At 37.0% G+C, this 19,004-nt stretch overlaps 1 protein-coding gene across 1 annotated transcript in view; it reads right to left on the bottom strand.

The window, feature by feature from the left end:
* Positions 1 to 19,004, bottom strand: part of LOC124354653 (trichohyalin) — a 177,044-nt gene that overhangs the window by 69,753 nt on the left and 88,287 nt on the right. The gene's annotated exons all lie outside the window — the stretch shown is intronic.

The following is a 19,004-nucleotide window of genomic DNA, read 5'->3' as shown; positions in this document are numbered from 1 at the left end:
TTGGCTGCACAGGAAACTCCAATAGCCCCAGAGACGCCAACTTGTTAGCCCCCACGTCTGGGGACACAATCTGACCACTTCCAGCTTCAGGTGCACAATGCGAGTATCTCAGTGGAAGATCCGCATGAATCAGCGTGTCAGGGACAGGTCGCGGGCGTTCTGAGTCACCGACTGCTTAGCATATGTCCACCATTTCCTTCCAGAGTAATACCGCCCCTGTGCTCTTCAAGAAGTTTGCGTCTGATAATATTCCACTCGCTGTGACTCAATATCGAGGATCATAGGCCTTAAATAAGCTATTTGCTATGGCTGTACTACAGAAAAACTTTCATACCAAGATGGTCAACAACAGCATCATAACCATTACGAAGGGTTACAATATTGTAATTCCTGTAACTCCCGACAATTAATCTTTGAAGATCTTCAAAAAGAATGTTTCCCGGTAGAATCCTTATATATTTTAGTGTTCATAAATAATATTCAATGCTCTATTAGTTTATTGCGTTGTGTTAAATCATTGGAAATTCATACCATGATAAGTAGGCTGTAAAGGTTTAGTGTTCATAAATAATATTCAATGCTCTATTAGTTTATTGCGTTGTGTTAAATCATTGATAAGTCATACCATGATAAGTAGGCTGTAAAGGTTTGATACAATTTAATATATTGCTTTTTGTATGCTACATTTATAACAGACATGAATCTAGACTTTTATTAGAACTATTAACTGGCATTTGCTTGATTTATTCCAAAACGGATTACTGACTCTGATCAACAAAATTTCCTGAAATATGAGGCAATCTTGGAACCTTTAGCATTCAAACCTACTGATATTCCCTTCTTCATCTAAACACCACAAAACATAAGTAATAATATTCATGAAAAGGCGTACAACAAAGTTTTTGTTGATTAATACATTGCATACTTACGATGGTCACGATGGTTTCTAGTAGTGCCAAAAGTGGCTCACAATTCAAGGACAATCGGGAATGTGGCCAGAGAAATAAATCAAGAGGTACTTTCTTAGAAACTGCGGAGCGGCAAGAAAAGGGAAAGGCTGGCAAAGCAACGGAGCAATGACCATTGCCGGACGTGTTGCTATGCCAAACACAACCTAGACAGATGGATTGGCAGCTGTTCAATGAGCAGGGAAGTAAGTGTCTACTTTCAATTTGTTGGAACAAGTGCAACGTTGCAGCTATTCATGCATTGTACAGGAACTTTCCAATGCCTGGAACGGTTGTGGGACCGTGGAGTTTTTGCATTAGCTACACTAAGCAAGACTCTATTCTGGGGAGTTAGAAAGGGAAATTAACTATAAAAACTGCAACACAATCATTTCCTGTTACTTTCAGTAAAGGTGCTAAGTTACGTCACGTCATTGCCGCGGTAAATATCTCACCATAAAAGTTAATCGCTGATTTATGGCCATTCAAGAAACTACTTTACAAGAGCATTGTATAAGACCATTACTATCGATTTTACTTTATATTGGTTGATTACTAATCTACAAACAATGGCAGGTTTTGACTACCAAATTTCTATGAAAACTTTTAGATGATATTCCTTCTAAGTAGCTTTATCTGTACTGCTGTTCCTTGTAGCTACTCGGTTTTGACTATAAAATTCTGTAATAAAACAAACTATTGCTTACGATCCAGCACGGGTTAGCCAGCAGTGCAAAACCTTTTCACATCTTAGTTACATAAATCTGGTTAATTTATATTTTTAAAATTTCAAATAAGTCATTTTCAGTTTACGAAAAGCTTAAAAACTCTATTCAAAATAAGACCTCAAACCTTAATAACATTAATATAATGGTATAGTCACGGTGATGGAAGTTGTCGAGTGGTTTCCGCTCGAATACCACCCACATCCTTTCCCAACGTACTACGGTTACAGGATATGCCATTCATGATTGCAAAAGGACCAATCAGAAATTCGCTGCGCAACTAATTCATGCAAATGCGGGTTTCATTGAAGGTTCGAGCCGGGCAAGGCGGGGCGGGACACGCACGTGTGAGCAGATTCTTGCACACATTAGCCTCTACTGGCCGCTGGTCGGTGGCTATGGCGGCGGTATCGCCGGGGAGTGGTTGACCTTGAACTGGAGCCATATCGGCACTGTGGGAAAGTGAGTGTCAATGACAGCTAGGCTCATTTCCATATGCGGCAACTTCGCTACCCCCGCCTCAGGCCCAGCTGAGCTGTTCCGATACGCTTCGCCCGCGCCGTGGACCGCGACCGTGATCGTTCTACTTCTCCTATCTTTCGGCATCTTCGACTCCAGCAGTCGATTCATATCCTGGTACTTCTCCTATCTTTCGGCATCATCGGCTTCAGCAGTCGATTCATATCCTGGTACTTCTCCTATCTTTCGGCATCTTAGACTCCAGCACTTATATCTTTCGGTATCCTCGACTCCAGCAGTCGATTCATATGCTGATACTCCTCATATCTTTCGGCATCTTTGACTTCAGCAGTCGATTCATATCCTGGTACTTCTCCTATCTTTCGGCATCTTTGACTTCAGCAATCGCTTCATATCCTGGCATTTAAGGGTTCCCGTTACCTCTTTGCACATTTTGCAATGGAGATGTATCACACATTGTGATTTAAACTTCACCAAATACATCCTCAAAACTCGAGTCAATGAATGAATGCCATTCCAATGTTCTATTGTATTCGTGTTTATGTGAATAAAGGAGAGATCCCATAATGAGACCGACACATGTAATCAGAATCCAAAATTCTTCCTTCTGTGGTAACACAGAAAAATTGAAATCGACGAGTTAGGATATGGATATGTCCTAAGAGAAAATTGAATAAAACATTCACACAAGTGGCTACGGTCTTACGAATTGCTTGCAAGTAATCACATGAGTGGTTAAGGTCTAAGCAGTTGCTCACAAGTGGCCGGTCACATGAGTGGTTAGGGTCTCAACAATTGCACGCAAGTGAGCGATCACGTTAGTGTTTATGAAATCACGAACGACTTGCAAATGATCACGCGACTTGCAATTGTTCCACGAATTGCTTTCAAATGACATCACGAGAGGTTAGGCTCTCACGAATTCCTCACAAATGACCAATCATAAGAGTGGCTAGCGTCGCACGGATTGTTTGAAAGCGATCACAAAAGGGATTAGGGTTTCAAGAATTGCTAGTAAGTGACAGATCACACTATTGACTGTGGTCTCACGAATTGTTTGCAAGAGTCCAATCACATGAGTGCTTAGGGTCTCACGGATTATTTGCAATTGATCGAAGAGTGGACGGTTTTATTAGATTTTGTGCAACAGGGTCGTGGGATGACCGTCGTAGCTTGACAAGGTTACTGACTACTCCTTCGGCCATGTGTGAGGAGAAGTAAACGCAAGCACCAAAGTTAGTGCTGACTCACGTCACTGCGCACTGCTCAGTAGGTGTGCTTGCGGCGTGCCCGGTGCGGCAAGCACTACTTGCGGCGCTGCCGTGATACTTTCCAGCGTGTCGCAACCACCACCTGCACCTTGTAAGGCCTGCACTGCAGGTTAGTTAGGGACACTCCACTTTCTCCTAAAGTTACCCAACAGTTCGTCAACCCAGAGACATATCCAGGATTGAGATTGAGGGAACTAATCGCTACATATCTATACCACCCTAAGTGGTTTGTAATGGAGAAGTGATCATATCGAATGTGACATTTACTTATAATATTAACACTCATATATATTGTAATACTCACTTATAATACTAATATTATATGATTTATTGCATAATTAAGTAACGTTTCTATATCAATTTAACCCAACTTAAATCAATTTTTTTATGGTAGCAAAAACTATTTTAATAATTTTATACCAGTTTCGATGTTTTATAAACTTTCGAAAATTATGGAATTTAGTAATCCTTACATTAATAAAGAATTACAAATATTATTTTAAATAATTAGTAATTTATAGCAATTTTGGATTGGTTATTACTAAAAAAAACTTATTTTAATGTAAGTTATTCTATATTATCTTTAAAATAAATATAATGTTAAATGTAAATATTTTACTTTTTAAAAGCTTATGTCACAATGCTAGCTAGATATGGTAAAAAGTAAAGTTTTTATGAAATGCCTCGACGTGAATATTGAGTTTAGCTCCAGTTCACCTTCCTCTTGATGCAGCGTCTGAAATCTCAAGCCATATCCGTCTGGGAGATAAAAACAATCGGCGATGAAGAAGCTCATCATCATTTCGATATCTGAGTCTCCTAGTCTACAACATATAGTGTAATCTATGTAAAGAGATATTCTCATTGTCTCATCAGGTGCACAAATTACATAATAACATTATTTTTAATGTTCCTGTGGAATCGCGTGTTTATAAAAATAAAAAGCCAACAAGCATTGTGAAAAGTTGTAAGTAGATACATTTTATAATCCAACGTTGATCTTTTATAATAAACTTTAAAGCAACCTCAACGTAGGCTATTTATGACCTGTATTGCTTGTCAAAGTTTACTGCATCTTCATATCAGTGCAAGGATTTTCATTTTTTAATATTATAGTAGTCATTAATACAAAATACTAAAAATACCCACGTAAAATTGAAAAACTAAAATGCATAAGCTTTAATATTATTATATGTGTTATTTATGCATTTCAGATATTGCATTCCAAAAGCTGACTTGATAAAGAAGAGGAGTATTTATTTAGTAGATTTAAAGGATTGATCTATTTTCTACCAAAACACCTGTTCAATCTATCTATTAGTTAACCTGGTGAACTTGTTAAAACTTGTAACTCTATTGAAGTCGTAAACGGTTTAATTACATTACGACTAATAATGGCCGTTTACTTAAGTTGTAACAACAACAATGAAAGGGATGTTTAGAACTGCAGTTTGTGACGTGTTGCTTAGGGAAACATAAATATGACAGAAACGCGTTTAGGAAATGGCTAATAATAATCCGTGGCTTCCCAAACCGTTAAAGCATCGTGGAGGAAATGAAGGTGTACGATGTCTTCTAATTAGGGATGCGATGTGTACTTCCACAGTCGTAAAATAAATTACAGCCCTTCTCGTGTTGGAATCCCAAAATTGATTTATAGCGAGGTGCGCGTGCCTGTGCGAGCGCGCATCCGGCCGCCGGACCATCCTGAGAACTGGAACGCGTGCGGTGAGAATATTACGATATGCGCACGTACGAGAGTACTTACTCGGCCAGTAGGATTGGTTTGTCGAACCTCGCGCGGCTTGCAAAGACCTACATAGCTGGCGACCGGACGTTTGCGGTTTGAATTTAAAACCCAGCCTAGTCCGTGGCCCCTTTTTACCAATGCAATGGTAAATACAAACTGAAACCGCGTTTCGAGAACTGATATCTTACCTCTTCTTCTGGTGTCATCCATATGACACAAGTTTGTGGTGGTGCAACTTGGCTTGAATATGTATTTGTTTATTTTTAAACAAAGGTATGGTCACAGCCCTTTAAGGTCTCATCGGAAGAAAATAGAAAGATTATCTAATTATTCCACGAGGAGTAAAATTATTTTGAAGTCGAATTTTGAGAGTGAATGTTATACTTAAAAATAATATATTGACAATATACATGCTATTTTGTTAAATTATATTTCATTACAGATATTATTTCCTTACGCCATAAATAAATGTAAATTATATCATCCTCTAAAGCTCTTAATACAATAATATAAATTATACAATATTAATATAATAATATAAGTTTGGCTCACATACAAATTTCACAAGTATGTTTAATACTTTACATACTTTCGTAGTTTCAAGCATAACCTTGTAGTGTTCATAGTTGTGGATTTTTTATGAGAACGCTTATCTTTATTTTACCCTATATTACATCCATTCATATAATCATCGTTAAAAATGAGCTTCAACAAAGATAGCGAACGAGAGTTGGTAGACATAGTTTTATGTGGGAATAGATAAAAATAATTTCCAATTTCACATTTTTTATTGGGAGTAAAATTGGGGCTATGTACAGATTTTGAACTAATAATCACATCCACAAAAAGTTCATTATTTTCATGTACATACGCTATGAGGCTGAGTGAGATATAAAATCGTTTTGTCACAAATGACGAACCTCCCAAAAATATGCGTACAACAATAGTAAAAGGGAGACTTTCCGACGGAATAAAATATGGTTAAAATAAACTCCTTTTAAGGTCATTTTAGCATCTTGAATTCTTATCGGTCGTAATTGTCTGTTTTCCGCTTCACATCGCGTCGAAGCATTTGGTGATCGTATCCATATACAGTCAACAAGTCTAAAAATCCAAAACTGGAATAAATTGTTTTAATAATAGCAATCGCATAAATAAACTGTCTTAAGGCAAAACAGGAGTTAAAAGTCTTGAGGAAAAGATACTAAAACTTGGGACTCTTATTGAAGTTAGTAAACAGAGCAATTCAATAGAATCAATAGAATTCGCTGTCGATAGTGCTAGGTCTACCCGTCGGAGCGCGCTTTTGACAGTTGTTCCAATGAGACTTAGCGTTTCAACTTTTCTGAGGACGCGCTATTATGAGTTCGTGATCGGGAAAGCGTGGTAACAATAGAATGATTATCAACTCAGAATCCAGTTTTACTGGTTCCCACGACAATAAGCAAATTGTTGGCAATTACAATACAGTCAAGGTACGGTACTCACTTTCATAAGGTCAACCAGGATCTGTATTCGTGCTTCGAAGCTAATGAAGCACACAGTCTAGAATATCTTATAGCAAATGCACTCCTTAAACAGTGCTTGGATAAAACTCATTGAACATCAGAATATCCAATAATTTTTAGAACTTCGTTTCTCTTTTCAATTTTTTAAAACCTTCACGATTAACTTTCTGTTACAACTTATTTTTATTAGATGGATGTAAAAAGGAGATAGTTTTAAGGTTTATATCCTAAAAACGGGGTAGTAGTTTTTCCTAACTAAAGCCAACTCAACCGAGCTAGAATGCCCTAGCAGTTCTAACTAACTCCTTAAACGCAGCTTCAATAAATTTCATTGACCGTCATAATATTAAATAATTTTAGGACTTCGTTGTTACTCTTAATTTTTTTGGAGATCCTTCACGGTGAGTATTATCAATTTTATATTACAAGTATAACTTAATTTTGAAGACATGGACTGAAAAGTGTTGGTTTTGAGGTTTATAGCCTAAAACAATGGCTATAACTAAAGTAACTCAACAGATCTAGAATGTCCAAGCAGTTCCGACACGAAGACACACGACACGGTCTGCAGCGTCCAGACCGTGATCTGATACCACCAGGCTCCCACATGCGAGAAGTCGCCCTATAAGGACCTCCGCTCTCCGGAGGATGGTACGGCCGTACATCTCCCCTGCTAATTGACCGATCCTGCCACTCAGGACCAGGACACGACAGGAGAAAGGGAGGCCGGCCGGTTGTCCTTCTGCCTGTTGCACGAGCGATCGAGCAGCGTAGCCAAAAGGCCACCGACAACGACGTGAAAGGACTAAAACGTTGACCAAATACTATAAGATTTATTGATATTTCCAAACAGTATTTGGTGCAATAACCGTTGATCACTCAACTCCAATACAGATTTGGATTTAGCCTCATTCAGTTACAAACCGAAAACGTCCTAAATCCAAATCTTAGCACTCTGGTAACTTTTGCAGAAAGTTATTAACGACCATTAACCTATAAATATCCAGAATCTGCAGAAGATAAGCAGTTACTCTAACAAACATTTGTACTAGAAGAAGGTCGAGACTGATCCCGTGGGCTTATACAGGTTAATGTCATAGTATACTAATATATATATATATATATATATATATATATATATATATATATATATATATATATATATATTGTGATAGTATAAATAGTACATATAACCCATAAATACCCAGAATCTGCAGAAGATTAACAGTTACTCTAACATACCGTTGTACTAGCAGAAGGTCGAGACTGAACCCGTTAGTTTATACAGGTTGAACTTAATTACACTTAGTTTACTGGTTTATTAAGAAGATACATTTTATGCCCTAGACTTCTCGTGTTCATTAACATCGAATTCATTTACCTTCAATTAAGAGCAGTTTGAAGCAAAACATTTAATTTAATTGAAAAAACTATTTATTCATGAACTTATTGAAGATATCGCAGATATTAATGCTTATATACTGTAACTTTTGATATGAGTAACCATACACTCTATTAGTTAAACTAGATATTCATAGCTTCACTACAATCTAATTTATTCTAATTAACTTATCGTTTTCAGGACTATATAACTTAAGAAATCAGTGGTGAATAACCTTAAATTTTATAATCAGACTAACTGGCTTCAAGTTAAATTCTTGTAGTCTTACTAGCAGTTAGAGGGCTTCGCGCGTAATACACGTGTATGAGCACTTCTCGTTCGAGTAAACGACATTTCCGAAGCCAATGTTGAGTTCTCATTATTGCCACGGTCAAGAAAATATGTCAAAAAGTGTATATTTACGACCATTGTTATCTACTCCTGTCTTTGTATTTGTTGTGCCATAGTTAATATCAGGAAAATCTATATACATACGGTATGAGAAACATAGTCTTATAACCATACTTTTGTTAAAAAAAAACAACCAAGATGAGTTTTATAACAGTCTAGAAAATTTTGATAGTAAACAGTCTTTGATATCTGCATTACAGTATTGACCAACCACTACATACTTAATATTTGCTGAAATTTGCAATTAAAAGTGTATTGTTACTAAATCTTTCCTTTTTCTTACCTGGATATTTTCTTACTCAGTGCTCAACAACGGTTGCAGGATAGGTTCGAATAACTGTTGTTATTATCAAGCTTACTCTATGCTATCTTGGCTATAAATGTGAACAAATTGAAAATAGTGCTTTAACTAATGAAACGTATCATTGTGCTATCATTAAACAATGTTTTTATATAATAGTATGTTTTTATATTATGTAATAGTATAGATTGTTTTGAATCGTAATTGAACACGTGATGCTAATACAGATTTAGGGTCTTTTTCGTTTAAGGGCCAGCACAAAAGACCCTAGCTTGCCTATACAAAACTCAGATCACGCGATGCTTGCCCGCTGCGCAGCGCTTTGCGCTGCTTGCTCTTTTAGAAAAAAAATTAACTCGAGCTTGCAAAGTCCAAGCCCAGATCAACTCACCACGCTAAAACTCAGACGGAACTAACGCAGGTTACATTACAGGCAAAAGATAAGCGGCGCACGTTTATCACTGATAAGATAAGACGAGTTTATACTAGAAGTAGTACCTGGACTACTGCCCTACGAACTAATAACACCAAAAAAAAAACGATTAAATGAACTGTCAGTCAGGTATAGTATGTTTGTAAGGTGCTGGCCCTTAAACGAAAAAGACCCCAGATTTAAACTATTATACATCTCTAGCTATAGATTACACGTTGTTAACACATTGTTAAACTCGGACACTAGTCACGTACCGACTTTAGTACGTGACAATAACAAAAAGAATTGTAGCCTGCCTATTTTTTATATCTAAACATACAGCCTTTTGGTATTCTAAGAAACTTAATTCCATGCATACTTACATCTACTTACAAAATGTATCATTTTGAATCTAACAACTTTTGAAATCTTTAAAGAAAAGTTTTGAAAATAGCTTGAACAAATTTATTAAAATAATCGAAACCATTTTTTAGTTTCAAAATTAGTTTCTATATGTGTTTTAAAATGCAAAAGATCCGTATATTTATCTCTAAGCATAGACTTATTTATTTTGTGAGACATTCTAGCATTGTTGTACAGGACAACTTTCTGGAAGTTTTAATACGTATCTGACAATTTATAACAGCATTAACATAACGAATAACATTGCCGAACACTAACGCTGTATATGAGACAAGCTGCGCATGCCTGATGAGGCGTTAAATTCTACTCGAGTGAGACCATTGGTTTTTTATCAAGCGTACTTTAAAGGTATCAACTCCGCGTCGGAACCTTTCAAGTCCTGCCAGAAGTGGGTATAAACCAGAAACAAGCGGGAGGATCGCCATTCCTCACCGGATGTGGCGAATATACTGTTCGTGCGCCCGCTTTATCAGATTCCCCATAAAACGAGGTGCCCTGACCTAGCTGGGAACGGTCAAGAGGTCATCGCTGTCACCTACGTCTGCACATGTCGGATCTCGGGTTACAGCCTCACCTGCCTTCCTCACTCGCTAATGATGGGATAATCGAATACTCATTCGAATGTAGATGCCTGTATGACTCATCAACCCCAAATCATAGTGCTCTTCATAATACTTCAATTCAGGAACTGGAGAGAAGTCTTGAGGAAAATGGCCTACACAGCAATGAGGGAAACCTAGAGATGGCAGCTAAAATTGGTGCAGCACTAGTACAAGAAAAAAGAGTTCTTGGAGATGAAAAGATCAATCTCTTGGCCAGCGTACCATCCCTTGAAGCAAAGTTGGAAGAGGCTAAAGAAACTGAAGAAAAGTTCCTTAACAAAACAGAAAAACAACTTGAAAAAGAGAAACAACACCGACTACATCTGCAAGCTGCTTTTGAAGAACAAGATTATAAACAACTGTAACCCTCAAAGAATACCTAACAAAGATTAAAGAATTAGAGAGAACATCTAAGGAGAGAAATTAAGCAAAACGAAGTAAATACAGTTTGTAAAACTGAAGAACACAGAACTTGCAAGGAGTCGGACAATAATAAACACTCTCCAAAAAATCAATCAGACTCTTCCCTTGATATTACACTGCTGTTTCTAGAGATAGCTCAATTGAAATCCAAACAAGATATTTAAGCGCAAGAGGTAAAAAGATTAGGGACAGAGGTGACTCAAAGTAAACAAGAAGTTACTTTGGAAGCAAACAAGCAAACAGACTACAGCGTACTTTTACCTAATCCCCTAAAAATCCATAGCCTGTCTACACAGAGGCTAACACTCCTAATAAAAATAAAAATAAAACTCTTAACATTAAGAAAAACCATTTCAGCATATCATTACACATGGCCACCATATCTATAGCCTGTCTACACGTAAGAGAGCTAACACTCCTAATAAAAATAAAAATAAAACTCTTAACATTAAGAAAAACCATTTCAGCATATCATTACAGATGGCCAAGACCAAATCAAAACAGCCAGTACTTCACCCTGTCAAAAAAGGCAGAAGAGCAATGTATCGGAGTAAACTCAAGTGCTAATCAACAAAAAGGGCAATGCTACCTCCCTGTTAGAATATATACTCCAGAGAAAAGCTTAAACCTTAAAAAATGTTTTCAAATGAATTTGTTCGATTTCGTCGATAAATTTCATGATGATGACTCAATAATGTGAAAATCATACACAGTTTGACGGTAATACAGTCATATTTACTAACTTGAAATTGCATCTAGTGAGAAAACTGAATAAATGTCAAATATTCGACTAAATCATCCGAATGACATAATCCATATTTGTGCCATAACTATCCTTATTTACATTTAGCTCCTTCTCACCTTCTCCAGGGTAACTTATTAGGAACCTTAAGTTTTTCAGAACCCATTTTAACATCGTCAAATGGAAAATTATCGAGAGCACAGTTCTTTGTACTCTACATACAATTGACCACTGCCAATCCAAGTGAAGGTGCAGATTAATTTGTAAATTCGAAACTAACCATACTATAACTGTCTGGCCAGGATTGAATAGATTTCATTATCAACAGAAGAAGATTACCCAATTTCCAGTATAAACCTTCTATATGCTATCTTTCAAATTTGAAAATGATTACAATGGTAACGATTGTGGACTTGAGGATGAGATGTACATTGACTACGAAAACTTATCGTGAACTCTAACCTCTCCGATGATTACAATCGGAAGATCGGTCCGAAGTACTTCTTGAACTGCTGTGATGACTGTCCAGGTGTGGGAACAATCGGCAGCTTTCTCCAAGGCCCTCAGCTGCAAGCTCCGAGCGCTCTTGTATTCCTCGATAATTTGCAGACCCGGACGCCTTGGCGCTGCAAGTGAGCTAATTAAGCGGACCATCAGAGGCCGTGATTGCATTTAATTGTGCTTCCCATTCCGAAGCCGTTAGCCCGTTGACTTGCAATTTTCTCTGAGCTTTTACCAAACGCTGCTTCAACTTCGATGCCGAGTCAGGTCAAACGACTGTACGATTAACCGGTAGCAATTTCGTTGCTCGACTCAACATTTGCGGTCAAACCTGGAGACAAATCCCGCGACTTGCATTAATGCCGGGTTATTAAAGGGTTGGTAGTACTACGGATGAATTGAAATTGATCCCTGCAGCGATGTCTGCACTGCTCTATGACGCCCGGTCTGGGACCACCAGAGAGATGATGATTGTCGCGTTCTTGGAACCACTTTGGACTCTTGCGAAACACTAAAATTACATTGGTCAAAGAGTGTACAGCAATTGCATATTATGGAAATGTACTCCGTAAGTGGATAGCCTTTGCGGGTTTTTTCTAAACGACAGCCATAAATTATGAATTATTAAAACATTACTTTCATTTCGAATATCTAGAGCCCATACATTAAATTATTATTTATAGGTCACCACTATCTACGTTTTGTTGTTTTCCTCTGTTAATCTAAGTTTATTTCTCGCTCAAGGAGATATAAAGGCACACTTCACGAATAAAGTAAATTAACAATTATTAGACCTCTGTTAACAAGTGTAGCCTATACGAGTGTATTCAGATAACTCAAAATACACGGTAAAGACAGCAAATATGATGTTACTTCTAACATGTTCTACGGCATTATGACAATATCAGTTGTAACTTTTTGGTATTCTAGACCCTCATTAAATAATTTAACGTTTTAATTTCATTGTGCAAAGTAACAAAAAGTAACATCAGCATTTGTTTAACGTCTCAAAATATTCTAATTCTATTAGAAACAGCTTATCTTTATGAAGTGTTTGAGAAAACCTTGACAATGATTTTCAGTATGAATGCACATCGCTTGCATTGAACAATTCAGAGCTGATCCTGATTTCATGAAATGTACGGTTCACTACTGGGATAATAATAGCTTCCGCACCACACAAATCAGTCAAAATAAAAGACTCCAACCAGTTTGCGAACTGTTTATGCCCTGCACCTCGAAGCCAATGCAATTGCTATTAATTGCAACGGCAATCTAAAGGCTCCTGTTCCCATATTTCGCCATCTTCTGCCAATTACAGGTGAGAGATCAGCCATTGATCCTAAGGCGGAGTTTCAATTCGGTTTTGATTACTTCCGTTTCACTCATAAAGCTGGGACCCGTCAAGAGAGAGAAATTACTCTTCTTAAACCTTTCTTAGTAATTTATTCACCACCGGTTGTGTCCAAGTTGGGGTGGTCTATCGTTTCCAGAGACAACTGGAACACAGCCTGCTGGGTTTGAAGAGATTAATTCTACAGTTGGAGTCATTTCTAATTTTTCCTTGTAATAGTGTATATTTCTTTAAATGTAATAAATATTGTATAATCTCGGTTATTTGCTACCTGATCATCTTAGAGTGTTCGGTTTATCTCGGCTTATCAGAAGATCACAACAAGGATTTTCAAAGAATGCCAATTCACTTTAGTAGGTGGAATAAGGTAGAAGATATATTTGAGGGGGGTCTGTCCTATGAATCTTTTTCTCTTGTCATGTCACCATTTTTACTATTTATTTCTTAGCAATAGAAAACTCAGTAGATGAGAGGGTTTGGAGGGCCTCCAAAGTCAATGACGTCTTGTTTCCAGGATGTTGGGCAACCACCGGACAGAACATTGAAGAGGTAATGGACAAAGGTTGTCTTCACATATGCAGATGTGATAGTAATGTGATAGGAAAGGTAGGCTAATTTAGACCACAAGTCATACACCGTTAATGTCCCTTGCATCACTCTGAAATGCCTGGCAAACTCCGTGCACGAAGGTAGTATGCAATATGTGTATTTATATATCCACATAAATCCTAAATTTTGAAATAAGAATGCTTGTCCAAATAATAGCATGGTGGTCCCTATCACCGTTTTAGGAAGGTTGCTATACCATTTCAAAGATAAAATTCAAGTTTTTTAGGTACCTCCGCTCGGTAGAAAGAATTTTATTAGCTTCAAGCTAGAGTTAATTAATGTGCTCTTAAGTTTTCAGGTTTATCAATGGCATGTTCCGTTGAGAGTTTTGAAAACAAGATAAAACCATCTTGAGGTCCCTTTATGAGAGAAACTAAGAGTCCCTTTATGAGAGAAACTAAGAAACCGTGTTGCTATGCAGTAGTGTCTAGGGTAACGACCACATGTACGTAGAACAAATCAACAGAGCATAATTCACCACTCTTTTCTTGAAGGTAGAAACTAAACTTTAGGGGTTGATTCCACTAAATTCTAACTTTTTTCTAAACAAAGAAATGTTTTAATATAAGCTTTGATACATAGAATTACTGAATTTGCAAAATGTAAGTAAACTCAGATTGCAACAAGAAATTGTCCTGTGACAATAAATAAATGTGTTTTTTCAGAGTTCAAACTAATTTCTTTTTTCCTATATTAAAACTCTATCCGATATTAGGAACCCCACTATCCGATATTAGGACGGTTTTTTTCAATCTCAAAAAGTGCATTATTTTATTGAAAGAAGATTTTTTTGTAAGTATGTAGTTTTTCAATATTTAAATGTTCAAACCTTGTAGCCAGGTAGTTTTTTGAAGTTTTGACCAATTTTTGTAGTGTTTTAAGAATATTTAGGTAGTAAAAAATAAGCCTAACGAAAAGTATCCGATATTTGGTCGGTTTACCTATAAGTCTCAAAAAGATTTCCGTTATTCTGACACGCATGAGGCTAGGGCGTTCACGTGACTATTCCCAGAATTATCATATTACTGTTATTACTGTCTCACTGAATGGAAATAAAAACACAGCAGCAATAATTAAAACAACTGCTGTACACTTCAATAAATCATTCCTACGTAATTGGGGGATTTTAACGGTATTATCTTCCTTGAGAATTGCCATTGTTGTTAACAGCAAGTATCAAATGGAAATAATCAGAGCAGCTGATACTGGAAATTGTGGCAGTACTCTTCAGTGCTGCTGACAAAATCCAGTCTCCGGAGATGCCAACAACTTCTTGAAGATACAGGCAGGTCTCTGAAAATGCTTGCATTTCTCAGGAAATGATTTCAGCTCTCTAGAGATACTGGAAGCTCTCTAGAATTATGACAAAAATGTCTGGAGACGCATGGAGTTCTCTGGAAATGATGGCAGCTCTCCAACCTTGCTGCCAGCTCTCTAGAGATACTGGCAGATGTCTGGAGATGCAGGCAACTTTGTACGTCTATAGCGTATAGTGTGAAACCCCAAAGGGCAATAGTTCAGCGATTATTCCTGAAGATTGTCCTAGCATACTCTATCCTTCACAACCTCCACCTTCTTTAAACAGTTGATTAGTGATGAGAGCTGTGAATAAATGTGATCTGGTGCTTTCTTGGCAAATATCCACAACTCCACAGCAAGGATGTACACAACAGTAAATTATTGCTAGACACATTTAAAATGATTTTTTTCACATTTCCAGTGTTCCTGAATATTAAAACATCAAAACAAAGTTCTTATTCTTTTTATACAGTACACATGAGTGAGATCATGTTGCGACCCCTTAATAGTCTTCCTACCATAACAGCATATACGGATATTAAATTTTATTTTTACGAAAAATTAAATAGTAGACTACGTGGAAGGACAAGATTTTCGACCATCTGAGTCAACATTGGCTGAACTTGAACTTATTTGACAATCTTTTCTTGACATCTTTTTCACTGGCTTTCAGACTAGAAACACCTAGTCTGAACTAACAACAGGCGTTTAAAAAGTGATAAACATAATAGCTGACAAAAGTAGTTTGTTTCATAATGCAATATATGTAGACATTCCTAAAGGTTAACGCGCACCCAGTCAGTCTTCGTTACTAGTGTGGAATTGCAAGAACGTGCTCCTTAAGCAGTTCAAGCAAAGGCACGCTGCGCGCGAGCGTATATTTGCGTAATGACTCTTTGTGAGCCGTGTTATACGCACAAGCACGCGGCATGGCGTGGCGTGACAGTTTTAATGGGTATTGACACACAGACACAGGGAAGTCATGGCGCTGAGTGAAGTTTAGATTAGAACGTGTATAAAGTAGACCTACTTCACTTGCCGTATTAATAAACTACGTGGAGTAGCTGTCTGGCCTCAATTACCAGCTGAAAATTACATGGATGTTTAAATTATGTTGGTCTACTACTAGTTTTCGTAGTCAGCAATTATAAATAATAAGAGTAGTTACATTAAAGAAATCGGTTTTAAATTAAACTGATATGATAACTACAACAAAAACATTGTATTATAGTGATTAAAATAATGTTCTAGATTGTCTTCGGTCAATTATAGCCGATCTACTAGAGAATGTGTAGGGAGTTGATGACTAATGATTATCTGTTCACACCACGTCGAAAATTGCTTACACAATTAAAATGTTGAGGCATCTTCAAAGATTGTTAAACTGACAGATCAGACAAGTTAAACCTTCAAAATGAGACATATATCGTATTTTAATTATGTTAGCAATGTTTCGAAGGGTGTTAACCGCAAACTTTGGGTAATTATTCTTTCAATCCCGGCTGTGGACCTAAAACAAAATTCAATGGAGCTACTAATAGACAGCAAAACCATTAGGCGAAAGAATTTTGGTGGTTGAAGAACAGAATTTTTTCGTATTGTTTGATACTTTCGTTGAATTGATATGCTTAAGGCTCTATAGCTCAATTTCCCTAGGTTTAGCACTTTAAAAATGCTTAGTATCCTTTAAGATGTTTAAGTATTAATTATTGTGGTAATTTTTACATTCGAAATTACAAGCCAACAGAAGTACCTAGGTTACTCAATGTAGGAAAGGTGTGGGAATTATGGAAACTCCAGTCAAAAAGGGAGAACTGGATATCTTCCTATTGGAAAGTTATTGAAAATACTAACTTTAAACATCATTTTTGCGCCACTACTATCTGTTTCAAAGTCATGTTCCAAGGTCATTTTCAAGGTGTTCAAAGGTGTCCAAGGTTTACCTGTCATAATATTGGCTGGGCGTGTACTAAGCCCATCACTCGAAAACAAACTGATCTTTAGACTTGAAATTTTGTATGAGCCTACATTTCTTAATAGGCAACACTACGTTCTATGATGGTGCATGTCACCATCGGATTTGGCTGAGTGTTAGTGAACATTTTTATATTGGTCTTGTGGGTAACCATGACGGAAACGATACATTTGGAGGTAAATTGAGTATAATCAAGTGGCTTTTAATATGTGACATAGTGACGCATGTCGCTGTAGACTACCTTGTATAAAAGTAAAAGACTGCTGCTGGATGTTTAAAAGAGACGACCCTCATAAAATCTACAGTAGCACAAAAAGAAGCTTTGATGGGAGGCAAAAACACAGCGATAAGGACTTTTGACTATGAAATTTAGTAATCTTCAATATTCTGTACTATAGATGTAAGTTATGGTATTTCTTTTGTGTTTAAAAGAATCTATAAATTTAAAAAATTGGTTTCATTTGGATTTTCCTCAAATATTATGTGAGATAACCTGATAGAAAAAAACGGATTACATTTCGAATTCAACTGTGAAGAGTACAGAGAAATACAAACAGCTTCCAATAAGTATTATTATATAGACCTTTGTAATCGTACCAGAGATCCAATAGTGACGAAGGACAGCTCACCCAGACACCCGATGCCACCACTTGACTCTAAGGACATCCTGCCCCGCTGCGACCGAGACGTCATCGGATACTGCGCCGAAGTGGCCCTCGAGTGTTGCCCAGTGTTTGACCAATGCCAGACAAATCATCAAACGTGAAGGATCTCTCTCACTCTCTACATATGCTACCAAATCCAGAACGTGCTATCTATCTCAAAATTAAGAGAAAAATCCGTAGTACTACAGAATTCAATTGTCACAGCAATCGTTACAGACCGGCCTTTGTTCTCCTAACCGAATCTGCCCATAACGGTTGGAAGCGGCTTGCCCCTAATCGACATCCTGTCTTTAAACATTCTAATTGAGCATGCCTAATACAGTATAACAATCATAATTACACTGACTCTGCCAGAGTTGTCATTTAGTTCAGCTGGCATTTAAGGCGCCTCATGAATGAAGTTTCATCAAAATGATCGGCTCCCATCGGCATTACCAGCGGCTCTTAGAGCTTCTACTTAATTTCATTGTTTTCCATTAACGTTTGTATTGCATGCTGGAGCAATTAAGAATCTAAATTTCAATTATTTTTGTTTTAAAGTGTATTATAACGGCAAAGATGTTAAAGATTAACTATTAGAGTGAAATATTTTGGAACAAAGCTAAGACCACCAAAGTCAGTTATTGTAACAAAATTTTGAATTAAATTAATAAAAAATTAGGCGCCATTTCAATCACCTAAATAAAATAATCACCTTTAGAGATTTTCAACCACAGAATAATAAAATGATAAAAACATATAATAATATTGTACAGACTTCTAAAATATTTAATTATTAATTAATAAGACCACACGACCATTTCCAAAATTTTGCGTTGAGTTTTGAGAGATTTGTTACTGAAGAGTACCATTAATCAAAATATCAAAATAAGCTTTCATTCGTTCTTTAGAACATTATCGTGCATCCGATTGACAATTTGTTTCGTGGTGGTATGATCTAATACGAAGCATCTCATTGTTTTACTAAATACTTAAGTATACACATCTTGATGCATGATCATAAAATTTTGAAATTAAACACTAACACATGAGAGCCTTATAAGACTTCAGTTTCCGAAGAGTCCTTTGCACTGTTGAAGCGGACGGAAGGTCCAGCAGACCATATCTAATTCTGCCTTCCGTCAGTCCACCGCCTCTATGGATCATTTGCATCATACAGCGTCCGCCTTCTTTGTCAGGACCGTTATGTTCCCTCCGCATCCGATCCCACGAGGAAGGACTTTAC

This window comes from Homalodisca vitripennis, chromosome 1, assembly GCF_021130785.1.
Source record: "Homalodisca vitripennis isolate AUS2020 chromosome 1, UT_GWSS_2.1, whole genome shotgun sequence".
NCBI classification, from domain to species: domain Eukaryota; kingdom Metazoa; phylum Arthropoda; class Insecta; order Hemiptera; family Cicadellidae; genus Homalodisca; species Homalodisca vitripennis.
This window is presented reverse-complemented; position numbering and strand designations above follow the sequence as displayed.